This window comes from Petromyzon marinus, chromosome 75 (assembly GCF_048934315.1).
Source record: "Petromyzon marinus isolate PM22_M1 ecotype Great Lakes invasive population chromosome 75, UKy_Petmar_22M1.pri1.0, whole genome shotgun sequence".
In the NCBI taxonomy this organism is placed as follows: domain Eukaryota; kingdom Metazoa; phylum Chordata; class Hyperoartia; order Petromyzontiformes; family Petromyzontidae; genus Petromyzon; species Petromyzon marinus.
The window spans coordinates 1,946,800-1,966,831 of NC_133741.1; the positions used below are offsets into that span (position 1 = coordinate 1,946,800).

A 20,032-nucleotide genomic window follows, 5' to 3' on the forward strand; every position below is an offset into this window, starting at 1 on the left:
GTCCCATAATGTTACCTAATTGTAGCTTTTGTAAGTAATGCCATCTGGCCACCTGTTCTGCAGTGGCAGACAGAATTAATCAGTGTAAAAGTGACAAGGTTCCACGTTTGATTGGTTTGTATTGAAAATAATGTGGACAAATCCATACCTGTCAACCAATAAGGTTGATCGGTATTCTTGAACAGGAAAATTGAGTTTTCAGGTCCATACGGTGTAGAATCGTTTCAATATGGGCATTTTTTTAAATATTTGTTTGTGTTTCTCCCTTGTGATGAGACTTTGTAGGATGAACATTGAGATTAATGAGGGCACTAACGTTGAACAATATAAAAAAATATTCTTCACAGTTCAGGATCACATTTGTAAAATGAGTCTCATGACCAAGAGTGTACCCAATCCATGTTTACGAAAATTACATAAAAAATAAGGGTCACACATCGTGCAGTAACGCAATCAGTATTATTTGTAATTCAATGCATTTTGATCATAAAAAAATCTAGAATGTGTTGCATTCGACAAAACGACGTTAAAGAATGGCAATATTTGTTCGTTAGTTACCACTACAATATCTTAGTGTAAAAATAACCCATCAATTTAGATACGAGATTAATTTAATAATTACATGATATTTACATTTGATATATTGGCCGAATAACTAAATGGGGAGACAGATAATGAAATCGTCTTCTCTTTGAAAACGGAATTGTTTGCAATCTTTGTACTTGCTTTTAAGGAAGACTACTGTAAGTGCATGACACGGACTGGGAATGTAATTATTTGTGGACATACAGAACGAAGAGTATCTTACTTATGTTCGATCAACTTGGTTACCCTGTGTTGATAAGCATTTCTATGCAGCCTCTCTCGAACGTGAAACAGCTCCAGGAGGTTGCTCCATTGCTGAAAGGCAAGGAATTACAAGTCTTCAAACATTTGTATGTATAGTTGAACTTCTTTTGCACTGCACGTAGCCAACCATGCTAATCAGAGGTGCGAGGTAAGAACAACAAAATAAACACAAAAAGCAGTTCTAAAGAAGTTAGTTTTCAATCTAGATGATTTAAAAGTGTACAGCTCCAGTGGCTTCCTAACATTAGAAGGAAGTGCATTACAGACGGCCACAGAAGCGCATCTGAAAGCGCCGTGCGATGCGGTGACCACCGTCTTTGTTCGATGGCCAGCCAGAAGCCACTGTGAGGATGACCGGAGTTTGCATGATGATGGTTTATGCTCCTTGACGAAATCAGCAAGGTATCGTGGTTCATTTGTTAGATGTGCCCTTAATCGCCCCACCACCCAACAAGGCCAATGAGTAAGGTTTGTCACGTAAACAAAACATGCTAATTTGTTACTAGTTCAGCATAGGTTGTGTGTTGGAGAGTAAAACCACAACATATCGGTTTAACGTCACATTTATATTTACGCGATCTAACCCCAAAACCCCCATTATGTATAATATTGGTCGTGAATGCCTCCTACATGTTACACGTATTTAATGGTTAATATACCCACAATTTTCAATAGTGGGTGGCCAGAGGTTCGCACCATGAATCTCTGTAAAAGCTTAAAACACTGCTGTTTGGCCATGTCACCATCAAATTGTCGTTTTCCAACTCTTCAAACCTTCCTTCATGGTTTCATCACCCATACGGTTTGAGGCAAGGCAAATCTACTGAAACCATCTTGTGCAACTCCCAACAACCTACTTCTCTCCATCAACTGTAGCTTTTTCCGCATCCCATCCCAGATTTCATTACCGTTTGGAAAACGGTGATAACGCCACCGTCCTTGAATCGTTAAGAGCAATGTTTTCTCGAAATGTTGAGGTCATTCGTGAAGACCAATTTCACCCCAATTGAGAGTTTATAAATGTGTAGTGAGTTCGACTGAGTTGCACACGTAAACTTGGAGGCAAACACATTTATTTAACTCCAACACACGGGGTACCTTCCCCTTAACAGAATAACAACCTATGGTGGTGACCACCAGGCTAATTACACTGATTACAACGTAACTGCTGCTATAGACCGGGACCACAGCTCGGGTCCAGGTCCACGTCTTGGAGACTCGTTGAATGTAGAACGTAGACGAAGGTTTCTTCCAGGATGAACAACAACGCCGGTCCCTCTGGCGACCCGACTTATATTCTCTGTAGCGTTGGCTGGCTCTGCCCTTGGCCACGACCACCTTCCAGAATCCTCAGGAAGGATCTGGATGCTAACCACGTGACCACCCCTAGCCCCCACTTGGGCCCCTTTGTAGACTTAACTGGTTACGTGTCCTCTCGGGTCAACCAGAGTGCCATGGCCTCTAATAACCTCATTCCTACGGCCGGCACTCCCACACCCTGTCCTGTAGGGTTGGCACTGCACGCCAAGCGTGGTACCATCTAGCGCTATCCATCAGTGCTCACATCCCGTGATGTCACTGAGTAATTTGCTCATAGGTGTAACAGTATAACCCCTATTATCGAGCACCCCTGTTAACGACTATTCGCTTAGCATTGGGCCTCCCATAAACTGCAATGTGTAGTGTATAGTAGCGTAGTGTATAGTATATAGTATTAGTGTATAGCAGTGTAGTCCATAAGAGGTTTTTGGGATAGATCACGTAAATAGCTGTGTAGTGTTTAGTAGTGTAGAGTAGAACCCCTTTAAACAACCACCCCTGTTAACGATTAATTGCTTAACGACGGGCCTCCATAAAGCCCAACGTGTTCGCTCACCGACCATTCCCCTTTCAACGATGGGCTGTTGCAGGTACAGTTGATTAACCATGTTTCTTTTAAAATGATTATAATAGTGTTCGTGTCTATGTATTAATAGCATTGTTTAAATATAATAAAGTACGTTTGCGGGGAAAAAATGGTAACTTTCGATGCTATCGGTCCTATATTATTAATGTAGATACGTAAAATCATTGATTCACTAGTACTCATTGATTCACTCCTATTACTTTCCAGCGGTTTACCTCCCCCTGGTTACACTTCTTTCGCTACTACTACATTTACTGTTCCCGTGAATGTCATTAATTAATTTACCAATGTGTAAATCTTGATTTAAAGCTTTCGTGACTGCAGTAATTCATACTCTATGGGTCTTTTGGTCAACTCACGTGGATAGAAAATAATAGATCACGACGTTTCGATAGCAACAAGCAATCGTCGTGAGACCTCCTTTGCCAGTAGCAAAATATGGTAATAGATTTTTACCCTTTTATCTGGCAACAAACCTGACACCTTTTTACAAGGGATCATTTTGCATTAACCACAAAACTTGCGGTCAAAATTCAAACAAAAAAACAGCACTCTGATAATGTATGCATTGTCCTTTTGGCGTTATCTGGTCGGACATCATATGCGACTGAGCTATAATAAAAGCTGTCTCTGGATAAAAGGGTAAAAACCTATTATCACAAGCAATCGTCTTCAGGTGAGAGTACTAAAGAAGAAACTCTCTCTCACCGGAAGACGATTGCTTGTGTTGCAATCAAAACGTCGTGATCTATTATTTTCTATCTACGTGACTTGAAAGAAAGACCCAAAGAGTATGAATTACCAATGTGTGGCGAGGACTAGATCTACCAGACTGAGTCTTGTCTCATGTGTACTGCGATCAACCATCACACTGCAGGTCACACGACTGCATCACTCTTACTGCTCGAATTAAAATGTATCTTCCATTGTCTATTTGCTCAAGCTATTAGAACTTTGCTGTGCTCAGAAACTGATTTATACATATAATATAGGCAACATATAATCATATATAATTACTCCAATGAAAAACAATGCCAGAAGAATTTCACTTGCCTTTTTTGGCTGGCAGATGTGAAAATCCCCATGGAATTCACAGACCCGTGCATTTTGAATGTAACGCTGATGCTCAAATCCAGTGTTAAAACCCAGATAGTAGGCGTCCCTGCGCACAAAGATGGCAATTACCATGAAACAAAATTAGTCAAATACATTTTTGTCCACACGCATAAGAAATAAATTAAGCAATAAAGGAACAATGTAACGTGTGACCCCTCTAGCTCGTGGGGATGTAGCCTGGACTTCCACACTGACCAAATGTCTTGGAAGAGATTGGCGTATTTCACACCTTACTCAACCACACACTACCTGCTAATCGAGAGAGGCATTTAAGAAACTCAGTATTACTAGTCCATGGTGCTAACCATTACAGACCATCAGCTCCCATGCTATTGTAGCGTTGTAAAGACGAGTAGACTTCTTAGGAGGCACACTATGTTTATTATACTATTTCCTTATACAATCCTTAACATACACAGAGGGATATACAGTCCCCTCACCCGATACCATAGGGAGGCACAGCCTCCTAGCTTGGCGGGACTTGCATGTCTACCGCTAACCTCCTAGCTTGGCGGGACTTGCACGTCTACCGCTAACCTCCTTGATACCTAAGGAGGTACAGCCTCCGGACTTGGCGGGACTTACACGTCTACCGCTATCTGAGCCTAGAGTCCTCCGGCTAGGACCTAGGGGAGGCTATCTGACCCACCGCTGGCCCGGTGGGTCCTGACCACTGGGTATGCCGAGCCTTAGCCCTCAAAAGGGCTGGAAGGCTGGTCCAGGGTCCTAGCTAGTCTTCAGCCCAGTATTCCGACTTCGTGTAGGGAGAGAACTCCCCTAGCTCTGTTTGGTCACCCTTATACTCGTTCGTGGCCAGGTAGAACCAATCACACATTCCCATGTGGAAGTCTGATTGGTTCTTACCAACCTATGGCTACGATCCACTTCACCTCGTCTGACCCCAACCATTGTACCCAGAGGTAACGCTGCACTGCCCTGGTGGCAATGCAGGTTACCCAACAGTGCATAGTTAACACCTCTACATCACCCCCTCCTTCGGAAGCTCCAGCCGTCCCGGCTGCAACAATGTGAAACACCGAAATTTTCACCGATGAAAGAATTGTGAGTGTGCCTCACGAACAACAGGAACAAGAACAATAAAAAAACCCATATAAATACCCCCTGAACAACATAACGTATATACAAGGCAATAAAGCAGGCAAGAAAACATCATAACAAACGGCGAAATTTCGCGCGCGTGTGTTTCGCGGGACCATTGTAGGGGATGGCAGGCTTTGTCGGTGGCACAAGAGAAGGAGGAGGATGAGCAACAACATCTGGTGGGTCTCGAGGCCTCTCCACGGGGACACCTGATGCTCCATGGTCCATTGAGGCCGAACGTGGCCTGCACGGAGCCGTCACTCCCGTGTCATCTGCAGGAGGAATGACACGCCTGCGCTGCGGGTTAGGCACCAACGGGGCAACATCTGGCTCGTCGGACGCGTCGCACACTCGGCCCCCGTGTCGTGTGTGCTGTGGAGGGGCACGCGGCATGACAAAGGGTTTCAACCAAGAGGGGTGAACGAACCAGCGACGCCGTCACCAGCGAATTTTAACACATTGGGGACGCAGGACCTCCACTACCTCAACCGGACCCCGCCATGGCCTGAGGAGTTTTGGCGATGTGGACACCGGCACCTGGGGGCAGTGAAGCCATGCCTTGTCTCCCGGTGCCCACCGATGTGTGGACGTTCGAGGGTCACGCAGTCTCAAATTTGCTCATTGGTGGGAAGCCGAATTCTCAATGCCAGCCTCCCGTGCCTCGGCCAACTTACGGAGGTTGAATCGCAAGTGGTGCACGAGCTTGGATTTCTGCGGTGGCTGTTCGATCTCCAGCTGAACGTCGGCGGGAGGAAAGGCATCCCTGCCGTACATTAAAAAGAACGAGGAAAATCCCGTCGCAGCGTGAGGCACCATGCGGTACGCGGCGAGGACCCCCGGAACCTGCAAGTCCCAATCGAGGTGGGATTCATCGACCTGATGGCATAACATAGCGGTGAGAGTTCTATGAAGGCGCTCCACCATGCCATCAGTTTGGGGATGGTAGGGCGAAGTGCCCACTTTCTTTGTGCCCAACAGGCGGCACACATCATTCAGCAGGACTCCTGAAAAATTTCTTCCCTGATCGGTCAGCAACCGTTCTGGTGCGCCCTTGTCCAGGACGTAGCCCTGAACAAAGGCGTCCACGATGGCCGCTGCCGACTGGTTGGGGAGGGCCCAGGCCATAGGCCACCGCATAAAATACTCCACCCCAACCAGAAGGTACTTATTGCCACGTGGCGTAGTAGGAAAAAGGCCCAAATTATCGAGAGCCGCCAACTCGTTTATACGAGACACCGAAATGGGTTGCAGGGGTGGACATGCCGGTTTAGTCGGCGGTTTACGTTGCGCGCAATGGGTGCACCCCAGCAGAATGTCGGTTACGTCGCGCAGCATGCCTGGCCAGGAAAATTGCAACCGCAACAACCCAATGGTTTTATGAACACCCAGGTGTAATAAACGCTCATGTGCTGCCCATACAGCTTTGCATCGCAAGGCGGACGGCACGACGATTTTATGTTGACATGAGTCAGCATCCCAATGCATCAACAAGCCGTGATTCATGACAAATGAATTAAATTTCCCCTGTCGTGGAGCCGCATTATTCACGTGACGACGCAACCGCAATAACGACATGTCATCGCTCAGGTACTGACACCATTCGGCCAAAGTCAGCCCCAGCAAATCATCACTGGCCATTGGATCTGCATGATCTGACATCGGCGCTGAAGCGGCGGGAAGCGCGGCTGACACCGTTTTGAGAGGTGCAACCTGCGCAGGCAGTGGACACTTACAATGGCCCGAGCCCAAAAAACACGCACACTTTTGAGCCGGCGGGAGGCGAGACAATGCATCGGCATTCGTGTGTTGTGCACCCTTATGGTAAGTGACATAGAAATCGTAGTCCTGAAGGACTTCGAGCCATTGAGAAAGCTGGCCGGACGGTTGGTCAACCAGTAGAGCGTACTGTAATGCCGAATGATCAGGTCGCACGGTAAAACGCTGACCATACAGGTACGGCCGGTATTGCTGAATGAAAAGACAATGGCCAGCAACTCACATCGGGTAACACAGTATCTTTGTTCAGCAGGAGACAAGACTCTGCTACCATAGGCAACGACCCTTTCAATGCCATCAACCTTTTGAGATAGAACACCCCCAATCCCCGTGTTGCTAGCATCGGTGTCCAACACAAATGGTACTGAAAAATTGGGGTATGCAAGGGACGGTGCCGTCACGAGTGCGTTCCGCAGAGAGTCAAACGCGGCCTGTTTTGCATCCCCCCAATGAAACACCACTCCTTTTGATGTAAGGGCATGGAGGGGCTTGGCAATCATCGCGAAGCCAGCAACAAAACGGCGGTAGTACGACGCAAAACCAATAAAACTGCGAACATCGCCCGCAGATGTAGGGGTCGGCCATTGGCGAACACATTTGGTTTTTTCAGGATCGGTAGAGATTCCCGAGCGGCTGACTATGTGGCCCAGATAGCGCACAGACTCACGCAGAAGGTGACACTTCTATGGCTTGAATTTTAAGTTAGCGGCCCGCATTTTCAAGAAGACAGCACGCAATCGTTCGATGTGTTCGCTGAACGTGCGGCTAAAAACTATGACGTCAAGATAAATGAGACATGAGTCCCACTGGAGCCCAGCGAGGACCAGCTCCATGAGCCTCTGGAACGTAGCTGGGGCCGAGTGGAGACCCATGGGCAATCTATTAAACTTGAAAAGGCCCTGTGGTGTCCGAAAAGCAGTCTTAGGTTTTGACGCTTCGTCGAGGGGGAGTTGTCAAAACCCCGACAGAAGGTCCAAAGTGGAGAAATAGTGCGCCCCTGCCATGGCATCCAATCACTCGTCCATACGAGGAAGAGGGTAGGCGTCAGCTACCGAGATTTTATTGAGGCGCCGAAAATCAACACAAAAACGACGACTGCCATCGTGCTTTTTAACCAGCACTATCAGAGCACCCCAGGGACTAGAGGAGGGAGAAATTATATCGGCCTCCAGCATGTCATCCACGTCCGATTTAACATGCTGTTTCTCCGCCGGGCTAAGCCGAAACGGGTTTTGTCTAATTGGGGCAGCGTCACCAGTATAAATGTGGTGACGCAGTAGCTTGGTGCAGCTAACATCAAATTTAGATTTACTGAATACATCAGAAAATTCTCGCAGAAGAGTGCACAATTTAATTTGCTGTGAACGAGACAGATCACCTGTGTCTGCGCAGAGCGCGTTCAACCATTCCTCATCCGATTTGGAAGGAGGTGGAACCTTTGGCATGTCGCGAGCGTGTCCCACGACTCCGGTCCCCAACGGCACCAGGGTCGCGTGAGCGAGCACAGTTCCTTGCGGAATGACGGTCGTGGACAATCCGACATTCAAAACCTGCAGGAACGGCTCCCTGTCAGCTGCTACGAGGGTCTCTGCAGCCACCGAATCCAACCCCTTAGCAGCTGTGTTTGAAGGTCCCAGCAAGATGCCATGTACAGAGGCATCCGGAGCGAGCGTTTTTTTTAGTCGCAAGGGCACAAGCATTTGTGTCCCTGGTGGAATGCGGACTGTGCTAGCGACGAACGCCTGCACGGAGACATTTGCCGTGCATGGATGTGAGGGTTTGAGCAAGAACCCCATCCATCGACCCGACGGGAGTTCGATGCAGCCTTGATCTACAAGGATCTTAATAGGCATTTTCGCGAGAAAATCAGTGCCTAACAAACACGGCATGGCGAGGGAAGAAGAGACTAAAATAGGCCTTGCCAATTTGATGTCACCAATCGAAATTTGCGCACAAATTTGCCCAATAATGCCCAGCGAACTTCCATTAGCGGCGAAACATGGGATAGAAACCCGTTCCAAGGGGCGGCATCGCATGGGCAGCATGTTATAAATCAAATCAGAGATGATCATAGCCGACGCACCAGTATCGACCAACACGCAAAATTCCACACCCTCGATTGATCCGACAACCACGGATGAACCTGCCATCGGGGCGACTACCCTATGGGCCAACTCAGACCACTGCCCAGGTCCAAGTGGCCGTGAAGAATCGCCAGAACACCCCCCATCACACGTCGAATCGCGAGGCTTTCTTATGGTGCGTTGCGGTGTGTATGGTGTGAATGAGGGCCGAGCGTGAGAGGCGTTGCGACTTGCCTGATTGTGCCGTGATGCCGTGGGCGCCCTGTAGTCCTGGCCCCGGGATGCGGAAGAGCGTCGTCGAGGCGCATGGCAGTCAGAGGAGATGTGGCCTCGTCGGCCACAGTTGAAACACATTACGTCGCCGCGTGGAGGAGGCCGTCCCTGCTGCTGGTCGTTGCGGCAACCAGCGTGGTCGGACGATCGCCGGCCCGTTGACCTGGTCGCCATGAAGGCCCGGTCGGGGGAGAACTCGGCGTCCCTGCTGGCAGGCTCCGACGTCGAAGCCGAGGCAGCGATGGTCGATTCCGTGTGGAGCAGCAGATGTGCGTGGATGCTCCGAGCGGCTCGTAGCGAGCACATACTGTCGTCGTCCACCGCTTGGATGACGATGCGCAGCTCGCGTGCCAGCTCCAGCATCTTCTGGAGAATGATGGCGTCGATGGCCTCGTCGTCCATGCGGGGGTAACCCGCTCTTGCCATTGCCAGTAGAGCGGTCCGGAATGCCAACGGAGACTCTTTAGGGCGGCGTCGCCTGTCGTAAAATCGGCTGCGGACATCGGATGGAGGCCCGTAGACGTCGGACATCCGTCGGAGGGCCGATTGAAGAGTTGCCCTTTGTTGCCTGGGGATGGTGAGGAGCGAGGCGAGAGCGTCGTCGTCCAGAGTGGCCGGTAGCGCTCGGAGCGCCTGTGCGTCCGACCACCCCACCATTTCTTGGTGGCTCAGGAAGCGACGCTGGAACGCCGCCCAGTCGCCCCCTTCAGACGCAAATTCCCGGAAGATTGGCAGGCGCTGTTGGAGGGCGCACGTCGTCTCCTCCTCAGCCTGCACCGTCTCGAGCCGGAGATCGGTGATTTCCCGGCCGATAGCGTCTACTGTACCCTGTCGGTACAGTGATGACACGGCGTCCGCTGAGTAACTTGAATTTGCAGCGTCGCGTGCTGATGACGCTGCGGGTCATGATTGGCCCCCCGCGTTCCCAGGATGCCCCTGGCTTCCGTTTCTGGCGGGATCACGTGGTTCCTCGGCGGGAAAGTCAAAATGTCTGCCTTGGCCGATGGCGGGAACATCTGCCGGAGGTTGACTCGGCCCGCCCGAGACCTCCGAGTTGATCTCTTCGAGAATGGAGGCCGCGGCGTGTAGAAGTTGGGCGAGATGGCTGTGTGCTGCCCTGAGTCCGTCCCCCATGGCAGGAGGAGTGACCAGCTGCTCAACCGGTGGCTGGGCGGCTGTCAACGCGGCAGCATTCTCAGCGGAGCTGGCGGTTCCCGCAGGTGAGGCAGAGTTATCTTCATTCTGGCTTCGTGCGTGGGCTGAACTTCTCATTTCTATTTTCAACCACTTCTGACTCCAGTTGTAGCGTTGTAAAGACGAGTAGACTTCTTAGGAGGCACACTCTGTTTATTGTACTATTTCAGGGGTGGGCAAATTTTTTGACTCGCGGGCCACAATGGATTCTATAATTTGACAGAGGGGCCGGGCCAGGAACAGATGGATGGAGTGTTTGTGTGAACTAATATAAATGATGTGTAAAAATCATTACATGAAAGGATTTGGCCTTTAACAGGTAGCAAAGCATTTATTTCCAAGGCAAAGTGCGCCATCTAATGGGGAAATAGGGCATTACAGGAGAAAGGTAAAATTTAATTGAATCATAATAATATTTGGACAAGTTCGACGGACCGGATTAAAAAGCCCAACGGGCTGTATACGGCCCGGGGGCCGTACTTTGCCCATGTCTGTACTATTTCCTTATACTATCCTTAACACACACAGAGGGATATACGGTCCCCTCATCCGATACCCTAGGGAGGTACAGCCTCCTAGCTTGGCGGGACTTGCACGTCTACCGCTAACCTCCTAGCTTGGTGGGACTTGCACGTCTACTGCTAACCTCCTTGATACCTAAGGAGGTACAGCCTCCGGACTTGGCGGGACTTACATGTCTACCGCTATCCTAGCCTAGAGTCAACAGGCTAGGACCTAGGGGAGGCTATCTGACCCACCGCTGGCCCGGTGGGTCCTGACCACTGGGTATGCCGAGCCTTAGTCTTCAAAAAGGCTGGAAGGCTGGTCCAGGGTCCTAGTTAGTCTTCAGCCCAGTCTTCCGTCATCGTGTAGGGAGAGAACTCCCCTAGCTCTGTTGGGTCACCCTTCTTATACTCGTTCGTGGCCAGGTAGAACCAATCACACATTCCCACTTGGAACAGTCTGATTGGTTCTTACCAACCCGTGGCTACGATCCACTTCACCTCGTCTGACCCCAACCGTTGTACCCAGCGGTAATGCTGCACTGCCCTGGTGGCAATGCAGGTTACCCAACAGTGCGTAGTTAACACCTCTACACTATTATGAATGACATGTACAGTATATGAGTGGAGTGGTGTGGTATGGATTCACACTGCACTATCAACTTGACAAGCTGGGTTCAACTCCCATTCAGTGTCTAACGCAAGTGTGAATAACTAATTCGGTCATTAACTTCACTTAAGCCTCTACTGCAAGCGTGGAATGGGAAGGTCCTTGGGCTAGCAGTGGTATGACAAAAGGGATATCCTTGTACACGTTATACATGAGATGTACAGGGACTCCTTTTCTTATGAACGAGTTTGGTTCCAGAGTTCTGTTCGTAAATCTATTTGTTCGCAAGTCCAACTTTACTCCTGTCGATTCCAAATATGTTGTACGGTGTGTACACTAACCACGGGGAATGGCGTTAAAAGTTGTATCATCTTCTGTAGATGTAGATGCCTCTGGTTCTTCATGTTCTGCAGATGTAGATGCCATTGGTTATTCATGTTCTGAAAATGCCTCTGGTTGTTCATGTTCTGCAGATTTATATGCCACTGCTTCTTCATGTTCTGCAGATATATATGCCAATTCCCTTTGGCGCTCATGTTTTCTCTCTACCCTCTTGAAAAACGTATAAAGATATCTGCACATTTGCTCTCTTCTATTTATCTTCATAAATCAACTTGTAACAGGCTATAGCATCGTAAACAGCTGCCGACACCTTGATAATACTTTCAGTGTTTGGGTGGTGCTGAGACTCAAAACAAGCCAGTGCTAGACACCAAACAACCACCGCCATTTATTGCACGGTGGTTGATATTACGACTCTCGGTCCGAATAGCTGCAACTGGATATACGGACGTGTTTGTTCCTATCTCTGAAACAAACTAATGATACACTATTTAGATTTTGATTTAAAGCTTTCGTGACTGCAGGGATTCATATTCTTGGTTATTTCGGTAAAGTCACGTAGAAGGGAAACAATTAAATAATAAAAAATATATAAAACAATAAAATTCTCACGACCTTTCGACTGCAACACAAGCAATCATCTTAAGGTGTGAAAACCACAGCAAGAAAAATAAAAAAACGCCACTTTTTTATTTTTTCTTCCTGTGGTTTTCACACATGATGATGATTGTTTGTGTTGCAGTTGAAACGTCGTGAGGATTTTATTGTTTTATATATTTTTTATTATGTTATTATTTCCCTTCTACGTGACTTTACCGAAAGAACCAAGAATATGATACACTATTTATCTATACCAGGTAAGGCTCCACTGAGCTATTAGCTTATTTTTCAGAAGCGACCTGGCAATCACAAATGATAGCTGAACGAATTGGCTCATCATGTGGACATTTATAGCTAGCAGCCAAATATCGTAACGCGTGATGTTGATTCTCAAAGTGGAGGGAATAACCGAAGCCGGAGAAAAATCCACACAACCACTTGGAGAGACACCCCCAAACTGCAAAATTACAGCAAGCGTCAGGGTCGGGGTCGAACCCACGATTCCCTGTATACCAGGCGAGGTAGATAACATCTTGCTACCAAGAAGTATTCTGGCAGATACTCAAAGGTGACTAGAATAAAAACTAATGAGCAGACATTGTAAAGTAAGCTTAAGGCGATCCTTAACGTGGAGAACAATGTTGCATGCTGCAGCAATTTTGTCTCCGAGAAAGGAAAAAAATAATTATGAAAAGTCTTGAAATGTGGTTTGTGGTAAAATCATTATTTTGATGCCAAAAGAGTGAATGACAGTTCTCGAGCAACGTTGAAGAGGACAGAACTTTGATAGAACAGTCAAGAAAAAGAAGTTCAATTGCAACAGTAAACAAAATATAATGTGCAGATCGAGTTTACAGTTGGATGAAGTTCTGGAAGAAAAAGATACCGCCAATTGATGACTTCATAACATTGCAATGAAGAAAACGTCTCAAGATCGGTCAGGAATGAGGAAATTTAAGCCAAATACATGTTCAGAGGCAGAGAACGAGAGAATAAAAATGATGTATACTTAAATCATCTGGGTAATTTTTATTCTTTGGGTCCTTCGGTAAAGTCACGTAGATAGGTTCAAAGAAAATTAGAAACCTATCTACGTGACTTTACAGAAAGACCCAAAGAATATGAATTGACGAAAGCTTTAAGTCAAGATTGAACCTCCTCTGGGTAACTTTAATTATTTTTTTATATTCATTGTTATTTTCCAGGAGTCTTCTTTGTGTACTGTTCTAAACTCGAGACACGAGTTGGAAGTACTCGCTCTTTCTCTTTATTTCCAGCCTTCACAGCCTTCGGGGATAACGCCATACCGGGCCGGTACAGCCAACATGCTGCCAGGCCTACGGCTTGCAGAGTGGAGACGATCACGCCGACGACGCCAGCATGACCAGTTCCATTCCCCATCGCAGCAGCCCCCACTGTGAGTCGGAGCTTGCCTTATATCCTGAATAGCGTGGCCAGGTTCCGCCCTCGGCCCCTCACCCCTCTGCATCCCCCAGATTGCTCCGTGCCTTGCCCACAGGTGCAACTGGTAGAACGGGCTGTTACCCCTTATTATATTGTCTACCAATCTCCCAGCGGCACCCGCTCCAGTGACTCATTGCACATCATTACATTTGTATGTCTGATGTTGATGTAAAGCAAAATCTACAATTGTACACTGCGGTGGTTGAGCCAGCTAGTTGCATTATAAGTAGTGGAGCATATTTCTTGCTGTCATGCCTCCTTTATAATTGTGAATCGGAAATTTGAGTCATTATATATTCCCTCGTCTGTTCTGGTAACCACAGTTGCACTGTTGAGTTTGTAATTTAGCATTTGAGCATCAAGTATCCGCATCTGCTGTGCTTTGTGGCAGATGCGGTTTATGGTTAGTTGATTAGCTTCGTTGCAACATTGAAGCCAGGGATCTTCAGCGCCGGGATTTTTCACGAGGCGTTTGTTTGCGACATCCCGTAAACTCCATTCGACTTTCCAGGCCTCGGCACGGTTGAAATTGCATTGTTGACAGTAAAGTGCATGGGTCCAAAAGTGGCTTTGGGAGACTTCAGGTCGTGGTGAGGGACATTATTGGGACCTGGGTGGATGGTGAGATGTACGTTTTTCCAATATTTACTTGAAACTCCTGGGAGGGTTTCGTTATTGTGGCGAATGATGTGGCAATGTGTGACGACACAGGAAGACAATGTTGGGGTTCACTTGAGGGTTCCAGTGATGCACCACCTTGTAGTGTTCAGTTGGACATCGACAAGTCGAGTGTGGCAGGTTATGGTCCATGTCGGTACGAGGTATTTGGCTATGTAGTACATTAAGGGCCATTGCTGATGGCCATAGCACTGATGCTTCCAAGCTTTTCTTTGCAGTTGCTGCCACTTGTCTTCATCTTAGTGGCTATCTTATCCAGGTGGCTGTGGAAGGTTAATGTGTACTCTAGATTCACTAATAGATTAGAGCACAGTTGGGTAATGTTGCACAGTGGTGCTGTAAAAGGACATTTTCAGCATGTCCTTATGATTCCTGTTTTCAAGATGGGATGCAGTGACCGTTGTATTGTGGGGGTTTGGTTTGAATCCATGTCCAAAGTGGACTCGATGTCAACATTTGGCCTGGTATTGGGGGCTCTGTACTTGTCAGTAATGTGCAGCTCATCGATCTTGATGGCGATCATGTAATGCAGTGGTTCTTAACCTAGGGCATCTCGCACCCCCTGGGGGTGCGAGATGCCCTTTCTGGTGGTGGTGTGAAACATGGTCAGATTTTTTTAGAATGTAAATAATCGAAAACACAAATTAAACACGGGGGGTGTACGTAAACTACTTTGTTTCATGAAGCCCTATATATTTCGTCACATATTTTTTCACAATTGAGAACCAAACGGTAGCAAGGCTCCAGTAAAGGTGAAGGACCACTGAGGTGGAAGGTGTCAAAGTCCAAGACAAATCGTGGGTGCTCGTAGTGAGTCATTGGGTTGTATCCATGTGAAGTGAGTTCAACTGAGTCACAGACGTAAACTTGGAGGCAACACATTTATTTAACACCAACACACGGGGTAACTTCCCTTTAACAGAATAGCAACCTATGGTGGTGACCACCAGGCTAACTACACTAATTACAACGGAACTAGCTACTTCGGACTGGGACCACAGCTCGGGTCCAGGTCCACGTGTTGTAGACTCGGTAGAACGTGGAAAGTAGACAAAGGTTTCTTCAGGATGAACAACAACGCCAGTCCCTCTGGGGGACCCGGCTTATATTCTCTGCGGCGTGGCTGGCTCCGCCCTTGGCCACGATCACCTTCCAGAATCCTCGAGCAGGATCTGGACCACCCCTAGCCCCCACTTGGGGCCTCTTTTTAGACTTAACTGGTCACGTGTCCTCTCGGGTCCACCAGAGTGCCATGGCCTTTAATAACCTCATTCCTACGGCCGGCACTCCCACACCCTATAGGGCTGGCACTGCACGCCAAGCGTGGTGCCATCCAGCGCTATCAATCAGCGCTCACCAAGCCCCTCTATGGCCGGTACTACACCCACACCATTGTGGTATCTGCGATGTCGTTACACCGCATGCCGTGCTTCTCTAGGGCCGGCACTGCACAGTTACATACCACGATGTCACTGCACATACAGTAGATAAGGTAGCGACTGGCCTGTTGGTCCTTGGAGGTGTGGGTTTCTTACAGCAATTCGCAATTTGATGAGGAAATTCGCTCAATGCTGAGTTGGATGATCCTTGTCCCGGGAGGACCTTTGTTTGCATGTCACTAAGCCCTGGTGGTGGCTCGACGTGCTACTCTGGAGATTGGGAGATTGATAGTCAATGTTTGGTCACTGGGTTGATGGTATTAGTCACTTTCTCATTCGACAGAATGGGCCACGTGACATCTGCCATGTTATGTATGTTGAACTTCGTTCGCACCATAGGTAGCCAACCGTGCTAATTAAATGTACCATCTTCCACTCAAGTGTTCTATTGGTATAAAATATTGGTAAAGGCGTTTTGTGCAGGATGTGTTGTGCTACCTTGTTAAAATTGCGTTTCTTATTCAATTCATGAAGTGAAACCTCACCTGCATTTGGAAAACTGAGGAATTACATGACACACTGAATATACGTTTATTAGCAATGTCTGCCTCACAATAGAAATGTTACATATTAGGTTGCTCTTTTGTAAATATTCAATATCGCTGCCCTTATGGCTATTCCATTGGTCACACTTCTGCAGGTTTGGTGGGCTAACGGGCATTTTTTTCCAGAAATATTAGAATTTCTGACATTTAGCTATGAAAAGAGGCTCAAGGCTTACCACCAGTTGGCCCTTAAATTTTGCCTTTACCACTTCCAATGGGAAAGATAACTTTATTAATATGTGTAAACCGACAGGGATTAGTGAGTTGGTTTTGATTAAACCTTCTTTCACCAAAACAGAAACTGCCCAAATTTGACAGATTTGAAAACAATATGACACATATGCATACCTATCATCCCATATGGTTGACCCATATTCTTGTACAGGTAAATTGAGTAACAATTGTTTTTCTCTATTTGTTTGTGTTTCTCCCTTTGATGGGACTTTGTGGGGGGAATGTTGAGATTTATTAGGGCACAGGGTGACCAATAAGGTCTGAATTGGTCTGTAATAAGGTAAGCACTGATAAGGGGTTGACAGGTATGCATGTGGAATGCCGTATTAAGATTTTAATAGCAAGTAATATCGATGCATCCATTGGGGATAACTTACCTGGCAAAGTAGTCAAACTTGTCTACGTCAATGCAATTCAAGTCGTTTGCCACAATCTCAAAGAGAAACATTTTGCATTTATATTCCTTTTCAATCTGATGTGGAATTTGCACAAACAAAAACATGAAAAGTTAACAAAACATGCGGCCTTAATAATGTCTCCTGCTATTATTTGAACAGGACAATTAATTCATTCAGGAATTTAGCAAAGAAGTGCAACCTCTTTCGTGCGAAGAAAACGGACCACGTAAACATATATCACAGAGCCACCTCCAAGATTCCTTCAAGTGACCTCTGACCCACGCAGTTTTGGCCAGAACTTTGTCATGCACTTTCACACTCGAGATAAATGAATCCTTGCATGGAAATCAACTTATTCCACGTGAAAATCTGGTCACATCACAGATGGATGCTTGGATTCAAACTCAGCATTTCAGCAATGCCAGCTCAGCCTGAGCTCAGCCTGAGCTGGCAAGCGATTACTTATATAAAGCTAAGGAAATGTTGATGGACATCGAGAAAAAAATAATTAATAATACAGATTTTTTTTTTTTTTTTATTATTAAATCACGTAAATATAAATGTGTCGTTAAACCCGCCACCACCCGACACAGCCAATTAGTAAGGTTTGTCACGTAAAAAGAACATATCAAGTCGTTACTAGTACAGCACACTGGTGTGTTGGAGAGCAAATCCACAACATTTAAAATTTGAGTACGATGTTTAGCCTGTAATTACAACTATCTTCATCAGACCCCATTTATGTCTGATGGTGGCGGGTTTAATGACACATTTATATTAACGCGATCTAATAAAAAAAATCCCTGTATTATAGATGATTTTGGTCGCGAAAGCCTACGTGTTAATCAAAAAAATAATTATCTGTACAGGAAATCCTCGGTTTACGCACTTTTGTGTTACGCTATTTTTGAATCACGCATACTTTGTATTTAGACCTTTTGTTGACATACGCGAGGTAATTCTCGGCATAACGTGGTGCTGGCCACCCACCCCCTCATGCACCATGCCGGCCTTCATAGGTGCTTGCTAACAGCACTTTATCCAAGTCTGTTAAGGCTATACGGGGGATCTTTGTCTTTATATTACTTAGAAAATGTCTAGTTACTCAAGGTTCTTAAATTTTTAAGAGTACACTTACATGTGTATTTGCAATACTGCATGCTGTCTGACACATATGTACTGGAGGTCTAATGAGAACATTGTCCATCCCAGCAGTTTTCCAGATGGCAATAGGCTTAGTAATGATTTTTGCATTGACTGTGCCTATGACCAAATTACCAGGAAAACACGCAATCTCGTCATATCTCAGAATTTAAGCTGGATTTATGGTGATGGTAAATTATAAAAAATATATATCCTTATTTTATACCAGAAATATATTTTGCAGCTGCAGAGAACTTTAATTAGTTTTTTTATTTGTGTTTGAGGGATTCTAACTTTAGAGTATTCTAAAGTGGATAAATATCAAGTAATAAAGACGTTAACCTAAAACAATCAACAACGGTGTATGTATCCTTTGAAAGCTAGGGGGGAATCACAGCCCCAGCACGATAGGTTGGGGAATCCCCATTCAAATAAAGTCGTGTGCTTTAAATTGAGAACTTTAAGTCAAGATTTAACTTACATTCTCTCTAGATAACACAATCTGGAGCCATGCAGCAGAGGAGGAATATCCCACGAAAGATTGACAACATTGAATGGGCATCTTATCCAGGGAGGGCTCAACAACCATACTTTAGACGGATTCTCGTCTTAACGCACTGCACTCCCATTTTAGGTATCAGTGAGTGAATACAACTGTGTGAAATACAATAGGGAATTGAAGCTGTATTTTATTTTAGACTTCAGGAGCCAGGTGGCAGAACACCATCGAGGGTCCGTGTCAAGTGACCAAGACGAGACCTATCATGGGAGAGCACAAGTTTACACGGAATCAGAATCAAAATATGTATTTATGCTGGAAGAATCTGATGAACTATGAAGCTCTTATGCAAACATGTTCAGTAGTTCACATATGTCCAGTAGACGGTCAAGAACGAGGGACAGGCACCCACGTAAAGTTAAGTCTTATCTCTGATGTTGCTAGTCTCTGGTGCAATGCCTAACTGTGTAGGACTTGTGATGTGTTGGTAAGGCAAAAGCATGTCACATATATATAAAACATTACATGTGTACTGGTGTTGAGACGGTGGAGAAAAAACATTCTATTCTGAAAACAACAATTCCCTATATCGACCGGTCTGAATCATTGTGCCACCTGTAAAACAAAAGTGTTCTTTTGATTTCGATTTAAAGCTTTCGTGACTGCAAGGATTCATCTTCTTTGGTTCTTGATGAAGGCCGCTTGTGTTGTGGCCGAAACGTCGTGAGAATATTATTGTGTTATTTTATTTTATCAATTTATTATTTTATTATCATTCTACGTGACTTTACCGAAAGAACCAAAGAAGATGTTCTTTTGATCCTTTTGAGTTTTATTGTTTGCAAGAATTGTTTATCGGGAAAGTTGCTGCTTTTATTGCTGGGTTATTCAATTGTGTGTCTCCTTAAACTGCCATATGTTGGAGTTTATTCTGACTGCACCCGCAGTTATAATCAACTATATTGTGGCAAGGTTGAAACTGGATAGTCCTTAAATTGACTACTACCATGCATATGTAGTGGGTCAATAACAAGAGGGGGGTAACGGCCCCTCACACCCGATAACTATGGAGGTTGTTCCTCCAGACTGAATACGCCTCACACTGGCTATTCTAACCCTTCTTGAGTGGACCTGGGTCTTCACTGGTATATAAGCTGGAGCCGACCCTTGCCAGGGGTACGGCTCTGCCCATTGGGCTCTTCTCTTCAGGAGGCTCTTTATCTTCAAATTTAGCACTCTTTGGAAGAACGTAATCAACCAGGTAGGGTGTTGACTGTT

General features: G+C 46.2%; 1 long non-coding RNA gene across 1 annotated transcript in view; it reads left to right on the top strand.

The window, feature by feature from the left end:
- LOC142907132 (uncharacterized) overlaps nt 1-20,032 on the top strand; it is a 33,121-nt gene that overhangs the window by 8,306 nt on the left and 4,783 nt on the right. Inside the window, exon 2 of the long non-coding RNA XR_012930820.1 lies at nt 13,632-13,771. This is a non-coding gene — a long non-coding RNA (uncharacterized LOC142907132). The remainder of the gene's footprint in view (nt 1-13,631; nt 13,772-20,032) is intronic.